The sequence below is a fragment of the Coregonus lavaretus genome (genome assembly GCF_964263955.1).
Source record: "Coregonus lavaretus genome assembly, chromosome: 8".
Lineage (NCBI taxonomy): Eukaryota > Metazoa > Chordata > Actinopteri > Salmoniformes > Salmonidae > Coregonus > Coregonus lavaretus.
In genome coordinates, this window is record NC_139995.1 from 54977187 (window position 1) to 54997094 (window position 19908).

The following is a 19908-nucleotide window of genomic DNA, read 5'->3' on the forward strand; positions in this document are numbered from 1 at the left end:
TGTGACCCCAAGATGCCACTCTTTGATGCAATTCTGTGACAGTGAGCTTAGGACTTTTTTTTACTTCTCTTACCATCCTCCTCACTGTGCGTTGTGGCAAGATAAACTTGGGACCTCTTCCAGCCTTGTTTGTCACTGTTCCAGTTGTTTTAAACTTCTTAATGATTCCTCTGACTGTAGATACGGGCAAGTTAAGGCGAGTGGCTATTTTCTTGTAGCCATTGCCTGACTTATGAAGGTCGACACAAATCTGCCTTACTTGAATGGTGTGTTCTCTTGTCTTTGCCATGTTGACAAATGAGTAAGAGAATTAGGCCTCTGTGTCACGCTGCCAGAAGGACACTCTCCACAGACCGATGTTGGTGGATTGAGAGGGACTCTACCTGATCCGGAGACCCTAGTGACGGAAGAAGGTTCAGAGCTAAAGGGACCATACATCATCATCCAGGCTACACCAACGGCTGTACGGATAGAGGGGAGATCGACCTGGTATCATCTAAACCACTGCACCAGAGTCCCATGAGGAAACCGACGACCTGGAGATGAGGGAGATGAGGATGCTGGGGATGATCAGAATCGGGAGATGGGAGACGATGGGAATGCTACTGATGAGCTACGTGTTCTGGCTGATTCGAGAGGGTGATAAGGAGAGTATATTAGAAATTGGTATTAAGAATAATTGGTAAAACGTAATAATTTGTCATAAAGTCAATGCTTATATGGATTTCTTGGATTAGAAATGAACTCAGCTAAACTGTTATGTTCTGTCCTCTCTCGAGGTAACTACAGATGGAGTCTTGATGCATAGCAGGGATAATTAGGTCAAGAACGGTGTGAACCTCAAAACCCCTCTAAACCGTCTGAAGATGAGCAACAAAGGCGTTGAAGACGGTCCTGTACAGCACCACTTCTACCTGCAACCGATGTATAACATCCAATCGAAGCTGTCAACTGTCTTTTCTCGAGGGAGCGTGACAGGAGTCCCATGTGGAGTGGGCATGGAGAGAGATCCGTTAATATATAACATTTCTCATGTTGTTGATATACTGGTTGGCAAATGGACGAGACAGAATGGGGGGTAGAGATGGTAGCTGCTCGGATGAGACATTGAAATATTGGACAATGTTATGGGCAATTAAAGTTGAAATATGAAGCTGTCTGAAGAACATAATGAAGGGACGCCAGAAGATTGAGTGCCAGGGAAGGACAGGTTTGGTCAGCTGTGTCCATAATTGATTGGGACTTCTCTAGATTTGATAATTTGGGTATGAGGTTGATGTAGGAGGTATATACACTGCTAAATTTATAGTAATTTGGACTAAAGAAAGCATTGAGATATTGCTCTGTAGTTATTCTCCTTATGAGGAAGCTAATGGTAGAATTATGGATAATTATACTGTATGTTAATATAAACCTATGAGGGATTGATGTGTATTTTTACATTGAAAGGTTTAGATGAGTACATATGTGGTGCTAAGCAAGAACTTAATTGGTTCATCTCACTGGGTTTGGCGTGTGAAAGAGGAATGTTTGTTTTCTATCTTTATCTGATCTGACCTAGGGTTGAATTCCTCGCGCCTAAGTAATCCAAGGATGTCCTGATTTATCAGTGACTGTAACCAGAGTGTTATTCTTTGCCTCTATCCTAAGGAATATTACTGGAACGGAGTCGGGGTTGAACAGAGTTCAGACTAAACATGGTACCTACTAACAGTATTGGGTTTTCAAGCAATTGGGTCTGAAATGGCACTCATTAGACAATATGTCATTGATACTCGCATAGCATTGGATGCTATTACAGCAGCTCAAGGGTGCGTGTGTGCGATTGTAGGAGGAGATACATGTTGGGAATACTTGCCATCAGAATCGGGAAGGTCTTGGGAATTTAACTAAAGCTATGGGAAATATTACAGAAATACAGGATGGAATAAGGAATACAAATAGGGATGCAAAAATATTAGGGGGATATAGCAATTTGAACGCTGTTGAAGTCTTTTCAAGGTTTTTTAGTGGTAATTCAATAGGAACATGGATGGCAAGCATTCTAGGTCCCCTAGTTGCCATAGTAATTATTGTAGCCATAGTTACAGGGTGTTGTTTTCCCATATTTCAGGGATTGATTTTGAGATCTGTACAAACGGTTACTAACATGCCAGTGATTACAGCTAGAGATGTATCAGTCAATATTCATGCAAGGAGGAAAAGTACAAATTCTTCATCTATATCATCTTATTCAAGTGTAGAGTCCATTGATAATGTTAATTGAGGATTTGGGAATGTGATGTGGGAATTGAATAACGTTGAGTATAAGGTCTACAGGATTGAAAATGTGGAAGAGGGACTACCTCAGTCGATCGATAGCGCCCCAAGAGACCAGAGAAAAGCTTGGGGTTCCTCTGAATCAAGAAAATGAAGACTGACGTTTTTATTGGGAGATATTCATATACCTATATTGTAGTTTACATGTAACTTAGAAATTGTCATGAATAAAATCTTTTGAGAATGACTTCAGTGTTTTTAGATATTTTTGTCAGATGTTACTATGGTATACTGAAGTATAATTACAAGCATTCCATAAGTGTCAAAGGCTTTTATTGACAATTACATTAAGTTAATGCAGAGTCAATATTTGCAGTGTTGACCCTTCTTTTTCAAGACCTCTGCAATCCGCCCTGGCATGCTGTCAATTAACTTCTGGGCCACATCCTGACTGATGGCAGCCCATTCTTGCATAATCAATGCTTGGAGTTTGTCAGAATTTGTGGGGTTTTGTTTGTCTACCCGCCTCTTGAGGATTGACCACAAGTTCTCAATGGGATTAAGGTCTGGGGAGTTTCCTTGCCATGGACCCACATTTTCGATGTTTTGTTCCCCGAGCCACTTAGTTATCACTTTTGCCTTATGGCAAGGTGCTCCATCATGCCGGAAAAGGCATTGTTCGTCACCAAACTGTTCTTGGATGGTTGGGAGAAGTTGCTCTCAGAGGATGTGTTGGTACCATTCTTTATTCATGGCTGTGTTCTTAGGCAAAATTGTGAGTGAGCCCACTCCCTTGGCTGAGAAGCAACCCCACACATGAATGGTGTCAGGATGCTTTACTGTTGGCATGACACAGGACTGATGGTAAAGCTCACCTTGTCTTCTCCAGACTAGGTGTTTTCCGGATGCCCCAAACAATCAGAAAGGGGATTCATCAGAGAAAATGACTTTACCCCAGTCCTCAGCAGTCCAATCCATGTACCTTTTGCAGAATATCAGTCTGTCCCTGATGTTTTTCCTGGAGTGAAGTGGCTTCTTTGCTGCCCTTCTTGACACCAGGCCATCCTCCAAAAGTCTTTGCCTCACTGTGCGTGCAGATGCACTCACACCTGCCTGCTGCCATTCCTGAGCAAGCTCTGCACTGGTAGTGCCCTGATCCCGCAGCTGAATCAACTTTAGGAGACGGTCCTGGCGCTTGCTGGACTTTCTTGGGAGCCCTGATGCCTTCTTCACAACAATTGAACCTCTCTCCTTGAAGTTCTTGATGATCCGATAAATGGTTGATTTAGGTGCAATCTTACTAGCAGCAATATCCTTGCCTGTGAAGCCCTTTTTTGTGCAAAGCAATGATGATGGCACGTGTTTCCTTGCAGGTAACCATGGTTAACAGAGGAAGAACAATGATTTCAAACACCACCCTCCTTTTAAAGCTTCCAGTCTGTTATTCTAACTCAATCAGCATGACAGAATGATCTCCAGCCTTGTCCTCGTCAACACTCTCACCTGTGTTAACGAGAGAATCACTGACATGATGTCAGCTGGTCCTTTTGTGTCAGGGCTGAAATGCAGTGGAAATGTTTTTGGGGGATTAAGTTCATTTTCATGGCAAAGAGGGACTTTGCAATTAACTGCAATTCATCTGATCACTCTTCATAACATTCTGGAGTATATGCAAATTGCCATCATAAAAACTGAGGCAGCAGACTTTGTGAAAATAAATATATGTGTCATTCTCAAATCTTTTGACCACGACTGTATCTGGTTGGATGATGTCATGATGTTCAACATTCATTTTATGTATGTTTTTCCTATATGGTCTATGTGGGATTTTTCCTTATGTATAATTGAGGTATTTGCCTACATTTTGGTCATTTAGCAGACGCTCTTATCCAGAGCGACTTACAGTTAGTGAGTGCATACATTTTCATACTGGCCCCCTGTGGGAAACGAACCCAACAACCCTGGCGCTGCAAGCGCCATGCTCTACCAACTGAGCTACACGGGGCCCATAGATACACAGATATTAAGTGTGGATATAGTAGTTAATCATGTATCGATCTTTTACTCAGACTGACTCCATAGAGGTTTGAGAGGGTTGATTGTGCATGAGCTAGGTGACTGAGAATGTATACCTTTGTTGATGAAATATATTGAGAATCTGGTTGGATTCAGGTATAGAAAGTAGAGGGGATGAATTCTCAGGTATCTAGCATAGTTTAGACTCTAATCATATCTCTTTACTACTGATTGGCAAACATTTTAGTTGATATGAAGTTTTATGTGAATTGTTGGGTTTAGGTAATGTTATACAAGGGGAATTTTACTTACAACAAAAGAAAAAATAAATGGGGGATTGATATAACGTCTTGTCATAGTGTTGTGGGAACAAAGTTAAATCTGTTAGATAGGTAACTCTTGGTGCCACAGGGTCTGAATGCCAAGGATTCCATTATGTCGAGGGAGCTTACTAGGGTTTATCTTAGAATGATTGATAGATGGAATATACTGACTTGGGGTACAAGGTAATAACATCAGAGTGGGGAGTGCCCACTGATGGTTACCAGATGTTGTTGAAGAAACGTGTAACATTAAGTATACAAACTGAGAGATTTCCTTTGTCCAGAGTTTGGATGGCATGTGCCGTTTGTTGTGCGAACCCTGTACCGTAATCAATTAAATACTTTGCATCAACTCTCCATCTAAGTGTTAAATATCTTCTTGCATCATGAATTACTTGATACCCGAGAAACTCAACATAACACGGTGGGAACTACACATGCAGAGATCATCCGTTCACCCACACCGCGTCTCACAAAGACACGGCGGTTGGAACCAAAAATCTCCAATTTGGACTCCAGACCAAAGGATACATTTCCAACGGTCTAATGTCTATTGCTCGTGTTTCTTGGCCCAAGCAGGTCTCTTCTTATTATTGGTGTCCTTTAGTAGTGGTTTCTTTGCAGCAATTTGACCATGAAGGCCTGATTCACACAGTCCCCTCTGAACAGTTGATGTTGAGATGTGTCTGTGGCTTGAACTCTGTGAAGCATTTATTTGGGCTGCAATTTCTGAGGCTGGTAACGCTAATTAACTTATCCTCTGCAGCAGAGGTAAATCTGGGTCTTCCATTCCTGTGGCAGTCCTCATGAGAGCCCATTTCATCATAGCGCTTGATGGTTTTTGCGACTGCACTTGAAATTTGAAATGTTCTGTATTGACTGACCTTCATGTCTTAAAGTAATGATGGACTGTCGTTTCTCTTTGCTTATTTGAGCTGTTCTTGCCATAATATGGACTTGGTCTTTTACCAAATAGGGCTATCTTCTGTATACCACCCCTACCTTGTCACAACACAACTGATTGGCTCAAACGCATTAACAAGGAAAGAAATTCCACAAATTAACTTTTACGAAGGCACACCTGTTAATTGAAATGCATTCCAGGTGACTACCTCATGAAGCTGGTTGAGAGAATGCCAAGAGTGTGCAAAGCTGTCATCAAGGCAAAGAGTGGCTATTTGAATATATTTTTATTCTACAATGTAGAAAATAGTAAAAAATAAAGCAAAACCCTGAATGAGTAGGTGTTCTAAAACTTTTGACTGTTAGTGTATATATATATATATATATATATATATATATATATATATATATATATATATATATATATATATACAGTGGGGAGAACAAGTATTTGATACACTGCCGATTTTGCAGGTTTTCCTACTTACAAAGCATGTAGAGGTCTGTAATTTTTATCATAGGTACACTTCAACTGTGAGAGACGGAATCTAAAACAAAAATCCAGAAAATCACATTGTATGATTTTTAAATAATTAATTTGCATTTTATTGCATGACATAAGTATTTGATACATCAGAAAAGCAGAACTTAATATTTGGTACAGAAACCTTTGTTTGCAATTACAGAGATCATATGTTTCCTGTAGGTCTTGACCAGGTTTGCACACACTGCAGCAGGGATTTTGGCCCACTCCTCCATACAGACCTTCTCCAGATCCTTCAGGTTTCGGGGCTGTCGCTGGGCAATACGGACTTTCAGCTCCCTCCAAAGATTTTCTATTGGGTTCAGGTCTGGAGACTGGCTAGGCCACTCCAGGACCTTGAGATGCTTCTTACGGAGCCATTCCTTAGTTGCCCTGGCTGTGTGTTTCGGAACGTTGTCATGCTGGAAGACCCAGCCACGACCCATCTTCAATGCTCTTACTGAGGGAAGGAGGTTGTTGGCCAAGATCTCGCGATACATGGCCCCATCCATCCTCCCCTCAATACGGTGCAGTTGTCCTTTCCCCTTTGCAGAAAAGCATCCCCAAAGAATGATGTTTCCACCTCCATGCTTCACGGTTGGGATGGTGTTGTTGGGGTTGTACTCATCCTTCTTCCTCCAAACACGGCGAGTGGAGTTTAGACCAAAAAGCTCTATTTTTGTCTCATCAGACCACATGACCTTCTCCCATTCCTCCTCTGGATCATCCAGATGGTCACTGGCAAACTTCAGACGGGCCTGGACATGCGCTGGCTTGAGCAGGGGGACCTTGCGTGCGCTGCAGGATTTTAATCCATGACGGCGTAGTGTGTTACTAATGGTTTTCTTTGAGAATGTGGTCCCAGCTCTCTTCAGGTCATTGACCAGGTCCTGCCGTGTAGTTCTGGGCTGATCCCTCACCTTCCTCATGACCATTGATGCCCCACGAGGTGAGATCTTGCATGGAGCCCCAGACCGAGGGTGATTGACCGTCATCTTGAACTTCTTCCATTTTCGAATAATTGCGCCAACAGTTGTTGCTTTCTCACCAAGCTGCTTGCCTATTGTCCTGTAGCCCATCCCAGCCTTGTGCAGGTCTACAATTTTATCCCTGATGTCCTTACCCAGCTCTCTGGTCTTGGCCATTGTGGAGAGGTTGGAGTCTGTTTGATTGAGTGTGTGGACAGGTGTCTTTTATACAGGTAATGAGTTCAAACAGGTGCAGTTAATACAGGTAATGAGTGGAGAACAGGAGGGCTTCTTAAAGAAAAACTAACAGGTCTGAGAGCCGGAATTCTTACTGGTTGGTAGGTGATCAAATACTTATGTCATGCAATAAAATGCAAATTAATTACTTAAAAATCATACAATGTGATTTTCTGGATTTTTGTTTTAGATTCCGTCTCTCACAGTTGAAGTGTACATATGATAAAAATTACAGACCTCTACATGCTTTGTAAGTAGGAAAACCTGCAAAATTGGCAGTGTATCAAATACTTGTTCTCCCCACTGTGTATATATATTTTTTTTCTTCTGATTTTTCGGGGTTGGCTGCAGCACCCTCAGCACACCTACTTCCCGCAGCTATGGTCAAATCACATTTTATCTACAGTGCATTCAACATGTCTCAATACACTACAAAAAATTTAAAAGAAAACAAGAAACAGCGATGTGCTGATTCTATCGAAAGAGTCAAAATACCATTAAACCCTACCAGGCTGATACTACTGGGTCGATACAGCGATGTAGAGGGGACACCGGGGAGAGAACTGTTTCTGCACTCACTGTGCTGTTTTTATTCAGACTTTGTGTACTACCCATTAGCCTCCACTAGAGGGTTTGGGCTGATATGGGCTGCAGTTAACCCACATGATAGATAGACCTACATTCATTTGAAACGGCATCTAAAAGTTGCCTTGAATATGATGGCTACAACATTACATACATATTACATTGATATCTTTGTCTCTGTCCCTCTTTAAACTCTAGGGGCCAGATTCTCAGACACAGATTAAGCCTGTTCCTGGACTTGCTCAATGGAGAATTTCCATTGAAATGGCTTTTAAATCCAGGACTAGTCTATGTCTGTGTCAGGGAAACTGGCACAATAACTCCCTTTCCACAATAGAGGTGTTAGAGCAATGTTGTGCCGGGGAGACTGCTCACCTGGCACCCAGAGAGACATCCACCACCACCACCATAGATCATGGTGGCCTTGACCATGCCTCCCCACCAGCTACCACTGGAGCAGCTTCATAAGCACTTTGTGACATCTGCTGATGTAAAAAGGGCTTTATGAATACACTTGATTGAGTTGATTTAGTCCTATTCTTTAACTTAGATTTTAGGTTGAGATGGAGACGTGAATCCAACATATCAATGGTTTAATTTGTAGACAAACTGGAATTATGACGGAACTATCCAAGCAGAAGATACTGTATATCTCCTTCAATTGTTGATATTTGGTTGCGTTGACAACCAAACTATTCAATATCATTTTTGAAATACAATAAATAGCCTATTAACTATTAGATCTGTTGAGATTTTCACAAATGCTGTAAAAAATCTGTGCAGAATCTCAAACTACACTGATCAATTGCACCATGTACTTTTTAAGTAATCTCAACGTCAAACCGGGTCGTTTGGTTCTGCTATTAGATGAAGCACAGTTCTACAGCTGCACCTTTGAGATATAGTTATAGTAGCTAGCTTGTCTAACTATCTAAGCTGGCATGGCTGCTGGCAAGGTTGGTAGACTTTAGAAAAGCAAGCAATTACAAAATTTACTGAATAAGACTCACATTCCTTTACATTTTGTACCCAGATTTTAGCAGACACGCAAATAAGTATATTTAGTTAATTTAATAATAATTTTAAAAGAACCAGCAGTCAGGAAGGTACAGACAGCTCAAGATGTATGCTTACATGTGCAGAAAAATAATCATATGTTTTTACATAGAATTGGGCATAATAATTATGGCTCTAGATTGCAGGAAAAACTGTTTCATGTGTTTGAAGAATGCTATATTCTCCAATTTACGGACGGGTGGACAAGCTCCCCTTCGGAACACCCCCCAGCCATTCTCACGTACTTTGTGCCCCCTCTGATTTTTGGGGTGCCCCTGCTCAGGTTGTTTAGATTCCAGGTTGGTTAAAAAATATATTTGTACAATGTAAACTCTCAGGGCTTCCCAGACCCAGATTAAGCCTAGTACTGGATCTTTCTCAATGGAGAATATCTATTGAAAGTGCATTTTAGTCCAGGACATTATCTGTGTCTGGGAAACGGGCCCTCAATGTTAGGACCTATAAGCAAGAAAGTGGATAAAGAGCCCCTTTCTGTCAAAATGCATTATTAACAGTTATACAATGGAGAGTATGATTCCTCTGTGATTCCCTACTGTGAATACATGTGGTGTATTTAGGTTGTGAGTAGCACAATTAACTGTAATGACCAATTAGTGCCTAACACTGTGACTTCTGTTTTTTCACAATATACCATGTCATCTCATTCTTTATTATAGGCTAGGCTATGTTTTCACCGTATGCCAATCATGTGTATTGAGTGTACTGAAGTCCTCATTCAACGGTCCAGATAGCTGAGTTGGATGGTGCTATTACCATCAGTTCCCATTTGAACTAAACAGGTGTGTTATATGTGAATAATTATGTCAGTCATTTTTTATTTGGAAAATAATTACCATACAATGATTATTATTGTTATGAGCTACTTCTTTGTAGGCAGGATACAATATTGAGGTACAGTGCATTCGGAAAGTATTCAGAACCCTTCACCTTTTCCACATTTGTGACCCGTTTCAGGAAACTAGGCATATGTCGCAGGTCACTACTTCACAGGAGAGCAGTTTGAACGTAATTTTTTTTTTCTCCTTCCCTATAGCCATGATTGGCTGAGATAATGAGTGGGCTGGACATGCCGAGAGATGAGTTTGGATTGGTCTGCCATATACTGTAGCACGCTTCTGTCTATTTGAGCTGGTCAGTTTGTCTAGGTAATCCTGTCTAATGCAGCTTCTTTTTAAATGTATTGTGTATTAAAACTGCATAAGTGTTGCTCTCCACTTTTTGGAGGACCGAGTTTTGAAATCAGTGGAATTCGAGTATGATAGCTAAGGAGATGGAGCAAACACCTGTCTCCGGATTACATCTTAAAACTAAGGGCAACCATGGCATCCGACAGGAGACGTGTCCATCCATGAATAATGTATATGGGTAAGATAGTCTAGCTAGCTACATTTTCAGATATTACACCTTTATAATTTTGACAGAAAGAGCCATTTGCTTGGCTAGCTATAGCCTAATGGTAGCTAGCTAACATTGAACCTGGTTGGTTAGCTACCTGCAGATTTATGCAGTGTAGTAACGTCATGAGTTGTGATTATGGTTCATTGTTTACCTAGCTAGCTAACGTTAGCTGGCTGGCTCGCTAGCTAACGTTACGTGTATGACCTTATTCGTATCTCAGAGCCATTTGCTTAGCTAACTATAGCCTAATGTTAGCTAGCTAACATTGAACCTGGTTGGTTAGCTACCTGCAGATTCATGCAGGGTAGTAACGTCATGAGTTGTGATTATGGTTCATTGTTTACCTAGCTAGCTAGCTACATGTCTTAACAAAAGACTCCACTATGCAAGTAACCATTTTGGGTGCGTTCGTGAATTCAGTCTGGCCATCTACTCCGATTTCAAAGCACTCTCGTCTGAGTGTGTGCCAGAGCGCAGAATAACTGATGAATTTACGAACGCTCAACACCAGTTGAATATGGCCGTGTCAGTAAATGTCGGCAAAAAATTAAATTGATGCCAGCAGCACAGTTACAGTCACCAACGCTCTGGATAACATGAAAACAGCCAAACCAGCTCTGCTAGGGCGAGTAAAATGGTAAAAGTGGGGTGTTCTCTCATTATGTGTCTGGAAGCAGCTAGCAAGCTGGCCAATGTTAGCCAGTTAGCTTGGGTGCTTGACTGCCGTTGTGAGGTCAGAACATTCGGATCAACCCTAGTCATCAGCCAGAGCGACCGGTGTGCGCTCTGAACGCTCCAAGAGCGACATGTTTTGAATTTACGAACGGACAATCTGACAGCACAGTTGCAGTCACCAACGCTTTGGATAACATAACAGCCTAACCAGCTCTGATAGGGCGAGTAATGATCAGTGAGCGGTTCTGTCAATGGTGTCTGGAAGTAGCTAGCAAGTTAGCTTGGGTACAGAACGCTTAAAGAGATGGGTGGGGGTAAAGCTTAAGAGGGTGTGAACAATGCTGAATGGGTGTAGACAAAGAAGGGCTCTCCAAAAGATTCAAAGGCCATTTTCTCAAAAGTGAGTTTACAAGTTTATCAACTTTCAAAGCAAAATTAGTTTCCCATTGTTCCTCAACTGTAGTGTATGATATACCATTTTTTAGCTCTGAGTCTCTACTTTTAACCAAATGTAAAAAATGTAAGAATGATTTTTAGCCGGTCAGTCACGTTTTGTTACGTTACAGCCTTATTCTAAAATGGATTAAATTGTATTTTCCCCTCATCAATCTACACACAATACCTCATAATGACAAAGCTAAAACAGGTTTTTAGAAATGTTTGCAAATTTACAATTTACTTAAGTATTCAGACCCTTTACTCAGTACTTTGTTGAAGCACCTTTGGTAGCGATTACAGCCTTGAGTCTTCTTGGGTATGACGCTACAAGCTTGGCACACCTGCATTTGGGGAGTTTCTCCCATTCTTCTATGCAGATCCTCTCAAGCTCAGTCAGGTTGGATGGTGAACGTCGCTACACAGCTATTTTCAGGTTTCTCCGGAGATGTTTCATCAGGTTCAAGTCCGGGCTCTGGCTGGGCCACTCAAGGACATTCAGAGACTTGTCCCGAAGCCACTCCTGCGTTGTCTTGGCTGTGTGCTTAGGGTTGTTGTCCTGAGGAGCGGCTTCCGTCTGGCCACTCTACCATAAAGTCCTGATTGGTGGAGTTCTGCAGAGATGGTTGTCCTTCTGGAAGGTTCTCCCATCTCCACAGAGGAACTCTGGAGCTCTGCCAGAGTAACCATCGGGTTCTTGGTCACCTCCCTGACCAAGGCCCTTCTCCCCCAATTGCTCAGTTTGGACGGGCGGCCAGCTCAGCTCTAGGAACAGTCTTGGTGGTTCCAAACTTCTTCCCCAGATCTGTGCCTCAAAATAATCCTGTCTCGGAGCTCTACGGACAATTCATTCAACCTCATGGCTTTTTTTTGCTCTGACATGCATTGTCAACTGTGGGACCTTATATAGATAGGTGTGTGCCTTTCCAAATCATGTCCAATCAATTGAATTTACTACAGGTGGACTCCAATTTGTAGAAACATCTCAAGGATGATCAATAGAAACAGCATGCACCTGAGCTCAATATTGAGTCTCATAGCAAAGGGTCTGAATACTTATGTAAATAAAGTATGTCTGTTTTTTTTTTTTATACATTTGCAAACATTTCTAAAACCCTTTTTTCACTTTGTCATTAAGGGGTATATATTTTATCCATTTCAGAATAAGGCTGTAACGTAACAAAGTGGAAAAAGTCAAGCGGTCTGAATACTTTCAGAATGCACTGTATAGGTAAGGATAAAGTGATTAGGCAACAGGATAGATAATAAACAGTAACCGCAGAATATGTGATGAGTATAGTGAGATCTGTTCAGACAGTTGGTAAACATAGAATTACATATTAGAACTCTGTGATTGTGACCTTGAACTACTCAAAGGAACTTGAAAAACTCTTATTACTGTATAGGGTTGCAAAATTTGAGTAACTTTCCCAAAATTCCCAGGTTTTCCAGAACTATCGGTTGCAAGATTTCCTCAATCAGGTGGGAATAAGCATGACATCCGGAATCATCCAACCAGAATTTCTAGAAAACCTGGGAATTTTGGGAAAGTTACCCCTATTAGTGTACCAATATCCAATAGTTACTAAACCTAGTTACCAAACCTTGAGAGGCACATAGGGAGGAAGGCCAAACTATTAATATTGTGTGAGGGAACTGACGGAAGGTGACAGCCTTGGGCCAAACATGGGGATGTCTGTCTGAAGGACTCTTACAGGATCTACAGGACACTTCTGTATGGTCATCACCAGTTTATAGAACCCCATTGGGTGGGGTCTTTAGAACACTTCTGTATGGTCATCACCAGTTTATAGAACCCCATTGGGTGGGGTCTTTAGAACACTTCTGTATGGTCATCACCAGTTTATAGAACCCCATTGGGTGGGGTCTTTAGAACACTTCTGTATGGTCACCACCAGTTTATAGAACCCCATTGGGTGGGGTCTTTAGAACACTTCTGTATGGTCACCACCAGTTTATAGAACCCCATTGGGTGGGGTCTTTAGAACACTTCTGTATGGTCATCACCAGTTTCTAGAACCCCATTGGGTGGGGTCTTTAGAACACTTCTGTATGGTCACCACCATTGGGTGCTGTTAGAAAGTCTAATATGTAGCAAGGGAGGTGAATACTGGAACAAGCAATTACTCTAGAATTTAGCGTTCTTTAATATGCTGTCAGTCTGGATCATATTGCAGTGTTGTTTATTTGGCTCTACTTTCCAGAGATCTCAAAGACTATGTGATGGCGTTACACCACCCCCCACCCTCACCCTCACCCCCACCTCCCTCTTTCACTCATGCGGCACTTACAACTATTCTTTGTGACGATGATGAGGATGATGTGATGGATTTAAGTAGACAGAAGAAAAGGTTTACTTCAAAGTTTCAGTTTATTGAACTTTCAGAGCAGAATGCTGATGCAGTTGAGCAGAGTTGGTGATGAATCCAGAACAGTGCGTTAGAAAACAGTGTCCGCTCGAAGACCGTCCTCCTTTTCCTCCTTGTAGACGGACGAAAAGGAGACATTAGATCCGAGAAGACTCAGAACACATTTGAGATACAGATTTTACAAAAGTTAATGTACAAAACAATGATGCTTACTCACATATGGATACATGTATGTCAACTAAAATAACATACATTTAGTGTAGAGACACTGTTATTTCAAAGATTGTATCCATGTGCAACATGGTCTCATTAGAATATGTCAAAATAGTGGCATTTAACCGTAGTCACATGTCACCTAAACTGACAGTTATGTGTCTGCGGTGCCGTAGATCAACTGTGTGCGAAATGTGATATTCAGCAGTTCTACTTATAGCGCCAGGAGTTTTTCCTTTCCTGCCCTAAGGTACTTACCCCGTTCATCCAGCTGATGTAGGCTGACACGTGGGTGAAGACAGTGGGCCTGCGGTTGACGTTGAATCCAGAAGAGGACACGAAGCTGGTCACTCCGTGGACGTAGTACTGACCGTTGACCTGGCAGTTCAGGGAGCCGCCAGAGTCTCCCTAGAATGATGAGGAGAGATCTGTATCAGGGCATTGTACTGTAGTTATCTGACTCACTTTACGAGACATCAATGGTTCATTTTTCTTTTAAAAAATATTTTACAAAATTCCAATGATAAATAAATATATCTCAAATTCATCTACAAATATCATTGTCTTCCAACAGATGGCGTCATTCTAACGTGTTGTCATGATCTATCAGTGAAGACAGCGTTGTCGCTACCTGACCTAAGGCAATGCTACAAACATAGTTCCACACCAGTATGACCCCAACAAAAGATTTGGATCTCTTGATGTTATTGCTAAGGTGTTGGAACGACAGAAGCATGGTCTCAAACTCGAATTCTGAACAGATCGATCTCCCTCCACCCCCCCCCCCCCCCACTAGTCTTACCTGGCAACCAGAGTTGGCTCCACCACCGGCACAGACCATGGTGGACTTGACAGAAGATCCCCACCAGCCAGAGCTGGAGCAGGTCTGGTGGTCAACGCTGGGCAGCCAAGCCTGCTTCAGGCTGTTGGACAGAGAACCCCCGGCTATAGGGAGGACAGGGACACGTTGTTCGTCAAAAAGAGTGACATTTATCCATTGTAGTTATTTGTCACTTTAGCTGATAGGGAGGAACAGGGGACCATTAAAATAGGAACATGATATAATAATTCAATAAGGTTTCATTAGAATATATGTCAAAGTAGGGACATTTAACCATTTTAGTTGTATGTAATCTTGGTTCACATATTAGTTACACGTCACTTAAATGCTTAAATTACCCAAATGAGTCCGTGTGTCATATTTAGGGTTATGGTTAGTTATGGGTAGTCTCTGGGACTGTACAGATGTTGGATCTTAATTTGAGCCAGTTTAACACAGCAGGAAAATAATCCTGCAGCAACAGGAAATGTGAATTGTTACGTGGATTATAATTAATGGACATTTTTTTATAGGGGTTGATAAATTTTTTTGTTAGGGCAAATCAAGTCTGACATTTTTAAGTGGAAATTACTAACTTTAGAAGCCTTTTTAAACCTTGAATACACTACAAGGTTGCATTTCCCGCCGTGCAGGAACATTTCTGCAACAACAGGAAGATCAAATTAAGATACGGCATCTGTATGTGAGCAGGGCGATATCATATCTAAGGAATAGAGGAGCACAATGTCATTACCTGAGGAACAGAAGGATACGTCCCGAGGCATCATTTTCACTTCAGGTTATAAATCTTTCTCAGGAGACATCTGCACTTTTACCTTTCTATTCTGTACTTATGCACTTTAACTCTAACATATTCTTGTGAGGATTTCCAAAATATAGCGCCTTCAATCACTGTTTTATAAACATACAGCATCACTTTTTTTTTTAAAGATCTTATAAAGCTGCAACATGGTCTCGTTAGAATATGTACAAAATTAGTTATAGCACAGGTTCACAAGGTATTGATCCTTATTATACTCAAATTGTTATCAATGAATGTCTCATGTTTCAATTTGAATCTTGATTTTTACAAATGACACAAAAAAAACATGCAGAAAATCCCCAATTGATCATAAACAAAGTTCTGTATCCTCCAGCGATGTTGTTGGAGTTCCACCCAGTGTGGATGTGGACCTGGCTGACACTCATGTTCTTACCCTTGTTGCTGTTCAGGTTGTCTGGTCTCCCAGAACCACACGCCAAGTCCTCTGACTGTAGACGCACAACACCTTGGTCAGTTAGGAAGTCAGTTAGGAACTTATACGACATACATATTATAGTGACCTTATAGCGTGTTGGAATCCGTTGCGGTGAAACTGCCACATCCGTTTGCGATATTCCAACAACTCAGATCTTCGCTATGTTATGTCTCCCTTTGTCGTACCTGTCCACACAGTGAGCAGCAGTCATGACCCATCCCCTCTTGATCAGAGTACCACCACAGGTGTGGTAGTAGGAGCTGCCAGACTTGTACTGGAGAGAGATCTGAGTTCTGAGTGGGGGGGGGGGGGGGGGGGGCAGAGAGAGGTGGGGGAGAGAGAGAGGAAGAGAGGTTCAATAGACGGAAGGAGGAGAGGATTATAACAAAAATGATTTACCAAAAGGTGAAAAATGAGTTTCATAGTATGAATCAAACAGCTGCAGCTGAATCCTTGCCTGATCCCAGATCTGTAAGTCCTCTAGCCAACTCCTCTCTCACACGGGCACAGAGGAGTTGGCTGAAGCACAGACAGATCTGGGAGCAGGCTAATGTTGTCACCACAGAAGGTTGGTGGCACCTTAATTGGGGAGGACAGGCTCATGGTAATGGCTGGAGCGGAATAGGTGGAATGGTATCAAATACATCAAACATGGTTTCCAGGTGTTTGATGCCATTCCATTTGCTCCGTTCCAGCCATTATTATGAGCCGTCCTCTCCTCAGCAGTCTCCACTGGTTGACACCCAGATGCAAATCAGCTAGGCTGTCACAAGAGACACTAGGCTATGATACACTAGGAGAAGGCTAATGTTTTACCTGCCAGGGCCAGGAGTTGGGCTGGGCAACCTCGCCACCCACAACTCTCTCCTCAGGTCCATCTTCCGGGTATCTGGGCACCAAATTCTCAGCCAGCACTGGGGATAGAGGAAAGACACACTTAAAGAGAGAAAGGAAAACAGTAACTGTCCAGTGTTTCCAGATTTCTATGAAATATAACCTTTCCTCTTAAGGATCGGACCCTTTTTTTCAATTTTCGCCTAAAATGACATACCCAAATCCATCTGCCTGTAGCTCAGGACCTGAAGCAAGGATATGCATATTTTTGATATAATTTGAAAGGAAACACTTAGAAGTTTGTGGAAATGTGAAATGTTCAGATCTGGTAAAACATAATACAAACAAAACAACAACGTGTTTTTTTTTTTTTTTTTGCATGATCTTTGAAATGCAAGAGAAAGGGCAGACATTGATGTAGGATTATATATGTAATTTAGGTGTTGTCCACCAGATGGCAGCAGTGTGTGTGCAACGTTTCAGACTGTTCCAGTGAAGAATTACATCACTCCAAAATAAAAGGAGTTTTCCCAAATGTGCCGAATTGGTTTTCAAGTGCACAACTATAGAGAACATACAAAAATGCTATGGTAATACAAAATTTTAGTTTGCACACTCCCAGGAATGTCATAAATGATGGATCATTAGCTTCCCTACAGAAAAGACACTAACCTTCACACATCTAGATGGCCAGGTAGGGTGGGTGTGGAGTCAGAGGTCAAACTGTAGAACCCAGTTCCTACATTTGAATATAAAAAATTGATTTTTCAAACAAAACTACAATACATTTTATCACTGGGACCCTCAGGATGACAAATCAGAGCAGGATTATTTACCTTCAGAGGTGAATGTACCAAACCAGTTGCCGTAATAAAAGTGTTTTGTTGTTGTGCACTATCCTCAAACAATAACATGGCATTTTTTTTTAGCTGTAACAGCTACTGTAAATTGGACACTGCAGTTAGATTAACAAGAATTTAAGCTTTCTGCCCATTTAAGACATGTCTATGTCCTGGAAAGTTGGCTGTTGTTTACAACACCATTCTAGTCACATATCGCATATTGAGCAACAACCGTCCCGTAGAGCAGGACAGCCCAACCGTGTTCCTGGAGAGCTACCCTCCTGTAGGTTTTCGCTCCAACCCCAGGTGTTACTAACCTGATTCATCTTATCAACCTGCTAATTATTAGAATCAGGTGTGCTAGATTAGGGTTGGAGCAAAAACCAACAGGACAGTAGCTCTCCAGGAATAGGGTTGGGCAGTCCTGCCATAGAGGTTAATTACAATATAAGTGAAATAGTTTCCTTCCAAAAAACAAATGGCAATTAAGTACGTTGAAAAGCTGATCGCTGATTGGCCAGCTCAGCCAATGAGCCAACTGGACATCATGTTCTATGAGGAAATAGCTAGCATTTTTGTAACGGTCTGGTTTTTGAAGTGCTTTTTCTCCAATTCATGCTTTGGCCACCAATACAAGTATAGGACTAGTCAACAACATTATTTGTGTATAAGTTAACAGAATATGAACTTTTAAAAGTGTGATTTTCACTGGACAGTTACTTTAAAGACTGGGGACATGGTGTCTCACAGAAAATCACACATTCTATTAGTCTCAATCAGAGAGTGAATAAATACTTTGAGTCTGACAAAACGAGAGAGAGAGAGTTTCAACGAGAGAGAGTTTGCATAGAGATGATCAGTTCTCACCCAGGGCTGCGAGAGCGCTCAACGGGATGAACCTCAGCATGTTTTCAGTCTGTTAGTGTCAGTCTGTCCTGATGGAATATTCCTGTCTCTGTTTTATACCCTCTGGACTCTGAAGGAATCGGGACACCCCACCTGACCTATCTAGGGTTGCAAAATTCTGTTCACTTTTCCAAAATGCCATAGTTTTCCAGAAATCCCGGTTGGATGATTCCTGGAATCAGCAGAGAATTAGCAAAGATGGAATCTTCCAGCTAGGAGTCCCTCCACATGGGACTTCTGGAAAACCTCCCTGTCTGGTCTGGACCGACTTTGATGTAGGTGTTTGTACAATGCCAGGCAACAGGTAGCCACCTGTGTTTTGTCTCACCGTTATCACACTGTCCAAGGTCTAGGCCTTAGACTCACCTCACATACCGTACCTGTACGTGAAGTTAGCTGACCCACCTGTACTACTTCCAGGATCATCGCCTTATCTTATGTAATTATTGGAAAATATTACGGTTTTAAAGCAGGTGTTGGAGATCATAGAATATGTTCAATCAAAGTTTTAAAATAAATAAAAAACACACTGTAATTTATGCTTCGCTATAGTTTATGGACAATGTTTAGAACCTCAGGGCTTCATTAGGTCTCCTATGGGTTGAGACATTGTCGATAAACTCCACGAGAGCATAGGTCGCAGTGTGCAGTCGCATAATAAAAAACATATATTTTTAGCTGATGTGATGTCATTAATACCTGCAGCAGTTCCATTACACCCTATTTTGCCAATCGGAAAGTAGAGGTCATCCACCAAGGTTAATGTTATTTGCCACTATAAGATACAGTATGCACATTCATCTGATGCATGGTAGGGTTATAAAGTGCAGAGTTTGGAGTAAATTTCCCTTGGCAGCAGGGTTGGGGTCAATTCTATTTCAATTCCAATTAATTTAGAAAGTAAACCAATTCCAAATGTCCCTAATTGAAAAACATTGAAGAGAATTGGAATTTCAGCGTACCTCCTGAATTGATTGGACTTTAAATGGAATTGATCCCAACCCTGCTTGGTAGTAGATGCATGTATTTGTGTGCTCTCCAAGTAAAAAGACTGATATTTGACCAATATATATTTGACCACTCACTGGGTGGGGCTAAAAGACAACAAATAAGTGACACAAGCTCTGCCTGTGTTTGTATTGGAACCAGGCATCTTGGGAGGTCAGACATAGTGGACATAACCATTTGTTTAAAGGGATACCTCAGGATTTTGGCAATGAGGCCAGTCACTGCGCTAACACTAGT

The 19908-nt window shown here is 41.7% G+C and overlaps 1 pseudogene across 1 annotated transcript; it reads right to left on the reverse strand.

Annotated features, from left to right (window-relative positions):
• Positions 1-13859: 13859 nt before the first annotated feature.
• Positions 13860-18664, reverse strand: LOC311134098 (elastase-1-like; annotated as a pseudogene). The gene is made up of 8 exons: positions 18625-18664; positions 16898-16995; positions 16267-16367; positions 15961-16094; positions 15515-15546; positions 14805-14947; positions 14261-14410; positions 13860-13901 (listed from the first exon to the last, which is right to left on the reverse strand). The product of its transcript is annotated as an elastase-1-like (transcript).
• Positions 18665-19908: the final 1244 nt, after the last annotated feature.